Source organism: Triticum aestivum, chromosome 3A, assembly GCF_018294505.1.
Source record: "Triticum aestivum cultivar Chinese Spring chromosome 3A, IWGSC CS RefSeq v2.1, whole genome shotgun sequence".
In the NCBI taxonomy this organism is placed as follows: Eukaryota; Viridiplantae; Streptophyta; class Magnoliopsida; order Poales; family Poaceae; genus Triticum; species Triticum aestivum.
Window position 1 is genome coordinate 477,830,777 of NC_057800.1, and position 13,876 is coordinate 477,844,652.

A 13,876-nucleotide genomic window follows, 5' to 3' on the forward strand; every position below is an offset into this window, starting at 1 on the left:
TTTAACACTTTCACTTAGCCATAGGAGTTTGACAGTGGGGCTACTAGATAGCCCCTGGTGGCTCCGCACTCTCCCGATCGCGGGGTGCGTACATGCCTGGACGGAAAATGGCCCTTTGTTAAGGCGGAGGAATTCTAACATTCCGATAGGTCATCGAATGGTTGACCAGTCTCACGCTATATCATGATAGTCAGTTTTCGGCTTTCTCTACTGAGGTGCTCGTCCGGATGAACCAGGGCACAATCGCAGTAGTTCTCCTGGTGCTACCTTAGCCGATAAAGCGGAACGTAAGGCACCAAAACACAGGAGCCGGGCAAACCCAACATTTGACCAAAGACAATGATTCGGAGCTGATGCATATAAGGCCAAACTCGCGACGCCGAACACTCCCTAAGGTATTCGGTCTTTATGGTATAAACCGGGCCTAGATAGTGCCCTTTGTAAGAAGCCCCTTGTGTCCAGGTACGTGCATTATTCTGGCGTGGCCACATGCCAAGACGTCAGCATCCTTCTCAACTATGCTGAGAATTCGATGGATATGTATCAACAAGAGACAGTAAAAAAGGTTTACGCAGGGTCTTAATCTAAAAAGAATCCTTGGAGCGGGTCCCTGCTGCACGTCTGCGCCTGTGTCTCCGTTGTGCCGTATCCTAGACGGGTGTGGCACGATGATCATCTGTAAAGGAGAGGAACTTAGGTGAAAAAGTTGTCATGCAAAAGTATAGTTTTTAAAGAAACTATGTATAATTCAAGATGAGTAAAAATTGCCACTTGTCTGCGCGCGTTGAGCCCCTTGTATTTGTAATAGGGGTGCGACCATTGATCCGGTATGAATGACATATATCTGCGCCGGACTCGTCTAACCGTGTCCGAGGTCTTGACGACCTGATAAATGTTTTAGTTGGTCGGATTGTTTTTAGTGTGCAGCTGCCAAGGCAGCCGCAGTCTCTTCGGCGCGCAAAGATTGCTTAATACTTCCGTTCACTGTAATGATGCCACGTGGGCCGGGCATCTTGAGTGTGAGGGAAGCGTAGTGCGGTATTGCATTAAAGAAAACGAAAGCTTCGCGTCCGAGCAATGCTTGATAGCCGCTTTGTAACGGAGCGATGTGGAAGGTTAAATGTTCGCTACAGAAGTTATCGGGGGAGCCGAATATAACCTTTAGTAGCAGGGAGCCTGTGCAATGAGCCCCTGGGCCTGGCGTTACTCCTTTAAAGGTAGTATTGCTTTGGCAAATTTTTGTTGCGTCTATCCCCATTTCGCGGATTGTATCCTGATGTATCATGTTTAGACTGCTGCCACCGTCCATCAGGACTCGTGTGAAGTGATATCCGTCAATTATTGGGTCTAATACTAGGGCATCCCATCCTGCACGCTGGATACTTGCTGAGTAATCATGATGGTCGAAAGTGATCGGTTGAGATGACCAGTGGCAGGACTCCGCGGTGATAGGCCCTTGGGCATATTTTTCTGGGAGTGCCGCGTTGCTCGGATGTTTGTTGTGTTACATCGTATGCTGGGGCGCGCTTGCGTGGTCCATAGATGGATCTGGTTGCGCCGTCCTTTTGGCGCGAGCCCTCGCGTGTATCGCGTATTGGCTTGTGAGTGGCGTTGTTTGCCGCTTGATGTTGTCCGTGAGGTCGTCTATCCGGCCAGGTGGCTGTTTTGATTTTTGGTTGTGGGGGGTCTGAAGCCTCCTCATCGAATTCAGGTAGCAACTTCCGCTTTGGGTAGCTCCTCATTGTTGCTGTACTTCGCTGCTGTGTTGAGTACTTTACTCCATCTGATTTGGAGTGTGTCCTATGCAGCCTTGAGGCTTTGCTTCTGCTTTTTCAGACTCCTCGCGGTGGCAACAAGCCTTTGATGGGCATTATGCTGCTCCGGGTGCCTGTCCGGCGTTATGTCGTCCGGACTAATATCTTTGATAGAATTAGTTTGTTCGATTTGATTCTCCGTATTGCCGTAGTCAGGCAGTGGTCCGCCTTGCTCCAACGTTGGGTCTGTATGATTGTTATTTCTGCCGAGGCAGGATTTGGGGTGGCGCTTGCGCTGCCGCTTTGACTGCTTCTCGAGGGAACAAGCCTTCGGTGCGTCCTTCCATTCCTCGTCGTCATCTTCTTTTGGTGTGTCCACCATGTATACGTCATATGATGAGGTGGACGTCCAGTGCCCTGTGGGCGGTGGTTCCTATTCGCCTCCCGCATCATCGTCCATACCGTTGATGTCTTCGGAGTCGAGGTCGAGCATGTCGGTTGAGTCATCGACAGTGGCTATTAAGTGGGTGGTGGGTGGGCGTCGAATTTCTTCGTCGTCTGCATCCCAATCCTGTTGGCCATAATCCGGCCAGGGCTCTCCTGACAAAGAGAGAGACCTTAGTGTATTCAGGATGTCGTCGAAGGGCGAGTGCTGAAAGATATCCGCGGCGGTGAATTCCATGATCGGCGCCCAATCGGAATTTATTGGCAGGGGTGTGGATGGCTCGGAGTCCGGAAAAGAGTCCGGCACCTTGGAGTCACGGGCCGCGCAGAGGTTTAGGCTGGTGTTCGGCTCGATCACCTTTGAGACTGCAGCCCTTGAGGCGGTGTCTAACCATCCATCCTCGATTGAAGCAGCTGGATCCGAACTAAGGGTCCGAGTTGATGCGGGCGCGGCTTCTGGGGTACTGTTCGGCGGTAGAGCTAGGTCATACCCATCGCGACAGTGCAGTGCGCCCGGCTGTGGCTCGAATCCGTCGAAGATTAAATCTCCGGGGATGTCAGCCATGTAGCTCCAGATGGCCAAGCGAATTAGCCCGCAGTGCGAAGCCGCCGAATATGAAGGTCTGTCCGGGGAGAAAAGTCTCACCCTGGACCTCATCGCTATCGATGATAGTAGGAGCCATCAAGCCTAACGGCGATGACACAGAGGAACTCTCAATGAAAGCACCAATGTCGGTGTCAAAACCGGCGGATCTCGGGTAGGGGTCCCGAACTGTGCGTCTAGGCCGTATGGTAACAGGAGGCAGGGGACACGAAGTTTTACCCAGGTTCGGGCCCTCTTGATGGAGGTAAAACCCTATGTTTTGCTTGATTAATATTGATGATATGGGTAGTACAAGAGTAGATCTACCACGAGATCAGAGAGGCTAAACCCTAGAAGCTAGCCTATGGTATGATTGTATGTTGTGATTGTTGTCCTATGGACTAAAACCCTTCGCTTTATATAGACACCAGAGAGGGTTAGGGTTACACAAGGTCGGTTACAAAGAAGGAGATATCCATATACGTATTGCCTAGCTTGCCTTCCACGCCAAGTAGAGTCCCATCCGGACATGAGACGAAGTCTTCAATCTTATATCTTCATAGTCTAACAGTCCGGCCAATGGAGATAGTCCGGCTGTCCGGAGACTCCCTAATCCAGGACTCCCTCAACGACCCTATCATACCACATCACAACCATTTTAATAGCATGTTGGCATGCAAGGTAAACCATTATAAGCTCCTAGCTAATTAAGCATGGCATAAGCAACTATAATCTCTAATTGTCATTGCAAACATGTTTATTCGTAATAGGCTGAATCAGGAACGATGAACTAATCATATTTACAAAAAACAAGAGAGGCCGAGTTCATACCAGCTTCTCCCATCTCAACTAGTCCATCATATATCGTCATAATTGCCTTTCACTTGCATGACTGAATGATGTGAATAATAATAACAGTGCACGTCCATTCGACTAAGCTGGAATCTACAAGCATTCAATAACAGTAGAAGACAAAGCAATATGGGCTCTTTTGTCAGATCAACAATAATGCATATAAGAGCCACTTCAACAATTTAATCATGGTCTTCTCCTATCGATCCCCAACGAAAAGAAAAGAAATAAAACTATTTACACGGGAAAGCTCCCAACAAGCAAAAGAAGAACAGGAAATCTTTTTGGGTTTTCTTTTTAGTTACTACTACAAGCATGGAAATTAAAACTAGCTAAAAGCTACAACTAATTTTTTTGTTTTTCTTAAGGTTTATTAAACACACAAGAAGAAAGCATAAAAAGGAAATAAACTAGCATGGATGATACAATGAAAAAGTATGAGCATTGACATCTAGCAATGAGTGTGTGAACATAAATGTAATTTCGGTGGGAAATACGTACTACCCCAAGCTTAGGCTTTTGGCCTAAGTTGGTCTATGGCCACGGCTGGCCTGGTGGATATCCATAGTAATAGTTGGGGTCGTACTGCGATGAAGAAGACTCTGATTGCCACTGGTTGGCAATCATCTCCGGATCCCACTGGTAATTAGACTGTCGTGGAGGATCAACTGGTGGTTCTGACTCTGGCTCTGTGGCTGATGCAGGGTTCTGGTAGGCGTGAATATCGTCCGGCGAGACGAGGTACTGGCTTGCAGATAAATCAAACAAGGAAGGAGCAGGCAGGGTAATAGTCTCCGGATGACGTTTATCAAAGAACAATTTGTATTTAAGCTCCCCTTCCCTATTCCTTATAATGAAATCATCTGCTACCATACTCTTATAATCTAAATAAATAGTAGGCATCATTTTTTCTTCTTTTTCATAGCACCTAATAGGTATGTTATAATATGCAGCAAGGCGTGAAGCATAGATAGCACCAAAAATGGGACCCTTTGTACGGTTCAGACTTAATTGTTTAGCAATAATACCGCCCATACTCACAGAGTTATCACAGAATAAACCATGGAACAAAATAATAATATCAGGAACACTAAGGTTTCCACAGTTTCCGCGAACAATTAAGCAACGACTAGCAAAAAAATGTAAAGTAGCGTAAAACAGGAAAATGTATGCTAGTGATTCGTGCATCGCAAACCTTCCTCGTTGCCCCTGCAGTGATGGTATCAATAAACCCATCCACATCGTCACGATGTGGTTCCTCTATTTTTCCCTTGAAAGGGATCAAACAAACCCGACAAAAATCATAAAGTGACATCTTCTTAACCACATCATATAAATGAAACTCTACTGAAGGAGGTGATTCCCTAGGATAATAGTAGAAGTTTTGCACAAAAGTATTCGTGAGTAAGAGATACTGTTCACGTTGGTCGCGGAGGAAGTCGGTGAGGCCTGCATTCTTAGCCAATCCATAAAAATCCTCATAAATCCCGGTTGCTCTGAAGAATTCATCGGAGGGCCATTCACATGGCCTAACCTCCACGGTGCGGGGCAAATTATATTTGGGCTTCATTGCTTCTTCATTTTGCTTTTCCTTCGAGCTTCGGCTCGATGAGCCCCTCAAAAATCTCTTCATTATTCTTTGAAAAATTCTGAACTTTTAGTAACTTCAAAATAAAAGTAAGCCAAACTCAATAATATTGATAGCAATTACTCATACAAGTGCCTAAAGCCTATATCATGCATCAAAACTACTTGGAACCATATAAATTTGACATGCAAGCTCAAGAACATGGTCACCTAGGCAGCACAAATTTGCAATGAATAAAGCACTAGAACAAAAACTACTTGGACCAATGGAGGAGTCACATACCAAGGAACAATCTCCCCAAGCAGTTTTGTGAGAGGTGCTTTGAGCAAGGAGGTCGAAAATGGCAGCAAAATGAGATTGGACTCGGGTTTGAGCTGGATATTCGTGTTTGTGGGAGGAAGAAGGAGTGTGTGGGTGCAAGGATAAGTGGAGGAGGGCCACCATGGGCCCACGAGGCAGGGGGCGTGCCCCTAACCCTCGTGGCCAGGTGCCAGCTCCTCCTGCTGCGTTCTCAGTGCCAAATATTCTCAAATATTCTAGAAAAAATCATATTTAAATTTCAGGGCATTTGGAGAACTTTTATTTTCGGGGTATTTTTATATTGCATGGATAATTCAGATAACAGACAGAAAATACTATTTTTTATTTAAAATAAATAATAGAAAGTAAAAGTAGGGTACACAAGGTTGTGTTTTCTAAATTCATCCATCTCATGATCATCAAAAGGAATCCACTAACAAGGTTGATCAAGTCTTGTTAACGAACTCATTCTGAATAACATGGAACTGGAGAAATTTTGAATAACACCATGTTACCTCAACGGGGATATGCACATCCCCAATAATAAGAATATCATATTTCTTCTTGACAGTAGGAAGAGGAAATTCAAAACCTCCAATAATAATCGATGGAATTTTTCCAATAGAGTTGATACTATGAACTTGAGGTTGTTTCCTCGGAAAGTGTACCGTATGCTCATTACCATTAACATGAAAAGTGACATTGCCTTTGTTGCAATCAATAACAGCCCCTGCAGTATTCAAAAAGGGTCTTCCAAGAATAATAGACATACTATCGTCCTCGGGAATATCAAGAATAACAAAGTCCATTAAAATAGTAACGTTTGCAACCACAACAGGTATATCCTCACAAATACCGACAAGTATAGCAGTTGATTTATCAGCCATTGGCAAAGATATTTCAGTAGGTGTCAACTTATTCAAATCACGTCTACGATATAAAGAGAGAGGCATAACACTAACACCGACTCCAAGATCACATAAAGCAGTTTTAACATAGTTTCTTTTAATGGAGCATGGTATAGTGGGTACTCCTGGATCTCCAAGTTTCTTTGGCATTCCACCCTTAAAAGTATAATTAGCAAGCATGGTGGAAATTTCAGCTTCCGGTATCTTTCTTTTATTAGTAACAATTTCTTTCATATACCTAGCATAAGGATTCATTTTGAGCATATTAGTTAATCGCATACGCAAAATGATAGGTCTAATCATTTCAACAAAGCGCTCAAAATCCTCATCATCCTTTTTCTTGGATGGTTTGGGAGAAAAAAGGCATGGGTTTCTGAACCCAAGGCTCTCTTTCCTTTCCGTGTTTCCTAGCAACAAAGTATTTCTTATCATAACGTTGATTCTTTGATTGTGGGTTATCAAGATCAACAGCAGGTTCAATTTCTACATCATTATCATTGCTAGGTTGAGCATCATCATGAACATTATTATTAACATTGTCACTAGTTTCAGGTTCATTACCAGATTGTGTTTCAGCATCAGAAATAGAAATATCATTTGGATTCTCAGGTGGTTCAGGAATAGGTTCACTAGAAGCATGCAAAGTCCTATCATTTTTCTTTTTCTTTCTTTTAGAAGGACTAGGTGCATCTATATTATTTCTCTGAGAATCTTGCTCAATTCTCTTAGGGTGGCCTTCAGGATACAAAGGTTCCTGAGTCATTCTACCAGCAAAATTATTATTCTTACTATTCAATTCATTGAGCAAATCATTTTGAGCTTTAAGTACTTGTTCTACTTGAGTGGTAACCATAGAAGCATGTTTACTAATAAGTTTAAGTTCACCTTTAACATTAGCCATATAATCACCCAAGTGTTCAAGCATATCAGCACTGCGTTTTAATTCTCTACCAAAATAAGCATTGAAGTCTTCTTGCTTAACCATAAATTTATCAAACTCATCTAAGCATGGGCTAGCAAACTTAGTAAATGGGATTTCAGCTTTATCATATCTATGGAGAGAATTTACCTTTACTACCTATATCGGGTTATCAAGACCATGAATTTCTTCAATAGGTAATGGATTAGGATCATATGTTTCTTCAACATGCGGTAAATTAAGACCATGTATTTCTTCAATAGGAGGTAAATTCTTAACATCTTCAGCTTTAATACCCTTTTCTTCCATGGATTTCTTTGCCTCTTGCATATCTTCAGGACTGAGAAATAGAAACCTCTCTTCTTCGGAGTTGGTTTAGGAATAGGCTCAGGCAGTGTCCAATTATTTTCATTAGTCAACATACTATTCAATAGAATTTCAGCTTCATCTAGTGTTCTTTCCCTGAAAACAGAACCAGCACAACTATCCAGGTAATCTCTGGAAGCATCGATTAGTCCATTATAAAAGATATAAAGTATTTCATTTTTCTTAAGAGGATGATCAGGCAAAGCATTAAGTAATTGGAGAAGCCTCCCCCAAGCTTGTGGGAGACTCTCTTCTTCAATTTTCACAAAATTATATATATCCCTCAAAACAGCTTGTTTCTTATGAGCAGGGAAATATTTAGCAGAGAAGGAATAAATCATATCCTAGGGACTACGCACACAACCAGGATCAAGAGAATTAAACCATATCTTAGCATCACCCTTTAATGAGAACGGAAATATTTTAAGGATATAAAAGTAGCGAGTTCTCTCATCATTAGTGAACAGGGTAGCTATATCATTTAATTTAGTAAGATGTGCCACAATAGTTTCAGATTCATAGCCATAAAAAGGATTAGATTCAACCAAAGTACTTATATCAGGATCAACAGAGAATTCATAATCCTTATCAGTAACACAGATAGGTGAAGTAGCAAAAGCAGGGTCAGGTTTCATTCTAGCATTAAGAGATTGTTGCTTCCATTTAGCTAATAATTTCTTAAGATCACTTCTGTCATTACAAGCAAGAATAGCTCTAGCAGATTCTTCATCCAGAACATAACCCTCAGGAACAACAGGCAATTCATAAGTATTAGGGGGAGAGTCTTCATCATCACTATCTTCAATATAATCAGTTTCAATAATTTCATTCTCTCTAACCCTAGCAATTTGTTCATCAAGAAATTCACCAAGTGGCATAGTAGTTTCAAACATAGAAGCAGTTTCATCATAAGTATCATGCATAGCAGAAGTGGCATCATCAATAACATGCGACATATCAGAATCAATAGCAGAAGCAGGTTTAGGTGTCGCAAGCTTACTTAAAACAAAAGATGAATCAAGTGCAGAGCTAGATGGCAGTTCCTTACCCCCCTCGTAGTTGAGGGATAAATCTTAGTTTTCGGATCTCTCAAGTTCTTCATAATGATAAGCAGATATAAATCCCAAGTGACTCAAAGAATAGAGCTATGCGTCCCCAGCAACGGCGCCGGAAAATAGTCTTGATAACCCACAAGTATAGGGGATCACAACAGTTTTCGAGGGTAGAGTATTCAACCCAAATTTATTGATTCGACACAAGGGGAGCCAAAGAATATTCTCAAGTATTAGCAGTTGAGTTGTCAATTCAACCACACCTGGAAAGTTAATATCTGTAACAAAGTGTTTTAGTAGCAAAGTAATATGATAGTAGTGGTAGCGGTAGCAAAAGGTAATGATAGCAGAAGTAATGCTTTTGGTATTTTGTAGTGATTTTAACAATAGCAACAGAAAATTAAATAAGCAAAGAACAATATATGGAAAGCTCGTAGGCAATGGATCAGTGATAGAGAATTATGCCGGATGTGGTTCATCATGTAACAGTCATAACCTAGGGTGACACAGAACTAGCTCCAATTCATCAATGTAATGTAGTCATGTATTCCGAATATAGTCATACGTGCTTATGGAAAAGAACTTGCATGACATCTTTTGTCCTACCCTCCCATGGCAGCGGGGTCCTAATGGAAACTAAGTGATATTAAGGCCTCCTTTTAATAGAGTACCGGACCAAAGCATTAACACATAGTGAATACATGAACTCCTCAAACTACGGTCATCACCGGTAAGTATCCCAATTATTGTCACTTCGGGGTTAACGGATCATAACACATAATAGGCGACTATAGACTTGCAAGATAGGATCAAGAACTCTCATGTATTGATGAAAACATAATAGGTTCATATCTGAAATCATGGCACTCGGGCTCTAGTGACAAGCATTAAGCATAGCAAAGTCATAGCAACATCAGTCTCAGAACACAATGGATACTAGGGATCAAACCCTAACAAAACTAACTCGATTACATGATAAATCTCATCCAACCCATCACCGTCCAGCAAGCCTATGATGGAATTACTCACGCACGGCGGTGAGCATCATGTAATTGGTGATGGAGGAAGGTTGATGATGATGATGGCGACGGATTCCCCTCTCCGGAGCCCCGAACGGACTCCAGATCAGCCCTCCCGAGAGGTTTTAGGGCTTGACGGTGGCTCCGTATCGTAAAACGCGATGAATCCTTCTCACTGATTTTTTCTCTCCGAAACCAAATATATAGAGTTGGAGTTGAGGTCGGAGGAACTCCAGGGGGCCCACGAGGTAGGGCGCGCGCCCCCCACCCTCGTGGCTAGGGTGTGGGCCCCCTGGTCTTCATCTTTTACAGGGATTTTTTATTATTTCCGAAAAGATGTTCCGTGAAGTTTCAGGTCATTCCGAGAACTTTTGTTTCTGCACATAAATAACACCATGGTAATTCTGCTGAAAACAACGTCAGTACGGGTTAGTTCCATTCAAATCATGCAAGTTAGAGTCCAAAACTAGGGTAAAAGTTTTTGGAAAAGTAGATACGACGAAGACGTATCAGGGGTGACGGCGGCGCGCTTTTTGGCTTGCTCTAGTCCTAGTGGTCATACTAGGTGGTCTAAGCACGTGTAGATTTATTCTTTTTCACGTCTCGTGTTCGCCGTACTGCCATGACTGTTGATGAATAGACGGTAAGTTATTCACGGGGAAACCCTTGTTGAGCGTGTTTGCGAGAGAGAGAGAGACAGTGTGTGTGTGTGTGTGATATGTCTAGAGACTAAGGCAATGATAACAGATTCTTTGTGTCTATGTGTGTGGAGGATAGAGAGAGACATGTACATGGGGCTTTGTGTTGTGTAACTTGGAGACACATATACATAATTAGAGAGTGAGTGTGCGAGATACACAAGCGGACATGGGGAGAGTGAGGATCCAGATTAATGGGTGTTTGTGCACACGTTTGTGTGTGAGAGGGAGTGTGTGTATGTGGAGTAGAGAGACCACTAATGATGTAAACCTAGTATAAGGGAAGGGGGAATGGTGTGACATGTGTAGTAGCGGGATATCATGGGTGTGGGCGGGGGGAGCAGACTATTTGGAAGAGCGTAACATCCCAAATTTTCAATTTGGAATGTTATACAATAGATCATCAATGCATATAATATTTTATTTGCTTTTGGTTTGATCCTAGAAATTTCTACGCAACTCAAGGACCCACGCAGAGAGTTGGGGAATTCATTATTTTCATATTTGAGTTTTCTCAAATTTTGAAGATAGGATCATTTGATTTTAATTATTTTATCATCAATTATTTCTATTACAAAAATATGAGAGAGGGAATAAAATGACTTTCCCAAAATAAAGAAATATTGAGGATTTAATAATAAAATCAAATAAGATTTTATTTCGGAGATTTTCCGTATTTTATTTGAATTTAAGAAAAATGTGCGTTTTCCGAAATTGCATTTAGGCCCCAAATAAATGTTCACCTTGTGGGGCTTGATTTTAGAAGCCCGGGAAATTTATTTCGGGATTTTTGGAGTCTATTTAGTATTTGTTTTATTTGTTTTTCTGTGCGGAATAATTATAAAAAACGCGAACCGACTTCGGGCTGTACCCGAGCGGGACTCTGCCCAGGGGCAGCCTTTAAATACCGCCGCCCCGAGCCGCCCCAGCCCACCACGCCCGAAATCAGAGCCGCCGCCGCCGCCGCCCGCCGCCGCCAGACCCAGGTCAACCTCGTTTTCGCCGCCGTTTTTTTTAAAAGTCGCGGTTAAAAAAAGTTGCGTTTTTTTAGTTTTGATTTTTTTAAATAGATCGGGTTTTCCCATTTATTTAAATAGTGAGCGTTCGTCCGTTCTTTCGTTCTAGCGAACGTTCGTCGTTTTTCTTTTTCCCTGATTAAATCCGCAATTTTTCTGATCGCGATTCCTGATCTGATTTTCGTTTTAGTATAACTTTGCGCTCGTTTATCAGAATCAGGCGATTCAAGCACCTGGAGTTTCGTCTCGAAACCCTCTAACCGTTTAACCAACTTAAACAAGTTTTTGCCACTGTAAAAATTGCCCTAGATCCATAATAATAAACGAAGCTTGTTTCTTTTGCCGTTTGACTTTCGTTGCTTCGTTTGATTTGATTCCTTTTACCAACCGGAGTTCTTAAGTTGAACCTTCTGGTTAGATCTCTTATTTGAGTTTTACCTATGCATTAGGTGAATACTTCTTGTATGCTTGTTTGTTTGTCTGCGATAGAATACCCGGAGTGCGCCGCCTGTTACTTCGAATCTCTAGCTTTCGCGGATCATCAGTAAGGCAAGTAACACTTTGATCATACCTCCTACTACCCAGTTTTATTGCATTAGATCAATCCTCAAACATTGCATGATTAGGATCTAATTAAATTGTGGGATGGGAAGTAGTTGAGGTAGTACCTATTACCTGTTATATTATCAAACCTTTGGGAGTTACTTCTACGTTTGCCATTATGCCATGCTATGCTAGTAGACGTGGATTGGGTGAGTGGTATCCATGACAGATGTGAGTTTGTTAATTAAGGGTTTATCTAAGGTGGCAACTTAAACACACATCTGGGTGGATTGAGGTACCTGGGTATTCCAGGATTGCCTGTTTTTCTTTATGGACCGCCATCCAGGCCCAAAGGGATCATGAGATTTTTCATACTAGAAACTTCCGTGTGCAGCCACAAGCTATTATGGGTTCTAGCATAGTTGATTAAGTTGTGCGAACTCTTACAGGGTAGACTAGCAGATGTAGGGGGAAGTAGGTGTAACGGTCTATCCATCGTAAGGTGCCAGCGCTTCTGAAAGACTATGTCTCGGTCATCCGTCTTCTCAAACACCATGTAGTGCGAGAAAACAAACGGAGGTGATCGAGTCTTGTGGGGAAAAGTGCACAAACCTCTGCAGAGTGTATAAACTAATCATGGTTAGCCGTGTCCCCGGTTATGGACAGCTTGAGTAACTAGTACTTGGATTATCATGTGAATCTCAACATGTTACTCTAAAAATTAATTTTGTTGGGTTTTGTTTAATGATGATGCTTAATTGGGATTGAGAATGCTGTCAACCATTCTCAATGTTTAACAACCACAATGATAGTTAAATAAAATTTATTCCTTTGTAGTAGGGAAAAATTGGCTTTACGCAAAACTGTAACCATAGAGATTTCCACCAGCCAAATATGCATATAGTATAGCTGTTTCATTCCATTACTCTCTATGTGTTACTTTGCCAGCATATTCCATGTGTTGATCCGTTTTGGGCTGCAACGTTAATGTTGCAGACTTTTCAGACGACGATTAAGGAGTTTTAGGTCGTGGTTCTATACTTAGTGATGCAGTTGGAGTTGATGGACTCACTTGCCTTCCAAGCCTTCCGCTGTTATAGTTATTAGATGGCCTTAAGCCATATTTATTGTAATAAGTTCTCTATTGAGACACTCGATGTAATAAGTGTGTGATTGCTACTCTATTATAAATCCTCCGAGTACTGTGTGGTGTCAGCATTACTGATCCAGGGATGACACCTGAGCACAGAGATTAGACCATTTGAGGTCTGGTCGCTACAAAGATGGTATCAAAGCACACGCTGACTGTAGGACATGACCACTAAGCTAAAGACCTAGAACACTATTCACTCTCTTCTCTTCTGACCTCTCATCTTTTCTACTCTTTAGGATGGCGGATGCAAGGAACAAGTTCACGCAACCGGATGACGATACACCCTTTGGACGGCACTTGAAGGAAGTCACTAGATACCTGAACATAGGAGTACCAAGCTTCACCGGAACCTACGACGCCACTTTACCTGAAGAAGAGCGCTGGATGATTCAAGTTCAAGTTCTAGGAAGAATGTTCATGCCAGTCACTGAGCCCATAGAGTTTTCTTTTGATGCACCAACTTGGAGTCTAGGAAAGAGCATGGTAGCTCATATCACCATGGGACGCATTGGAGAAGTCTACTGCAATGATCTCAAGGATACTATCTACCAGATTTGTGGGCGCCGAGATGAGCACTGGGAGATGATCAGCACCAGAAAGGATAGATCAATTGCAGCTTTTATCCAGGAATTAAACCAGCACATTCGACGACAGGAGAACCAGATGTGCGCCGACATGATA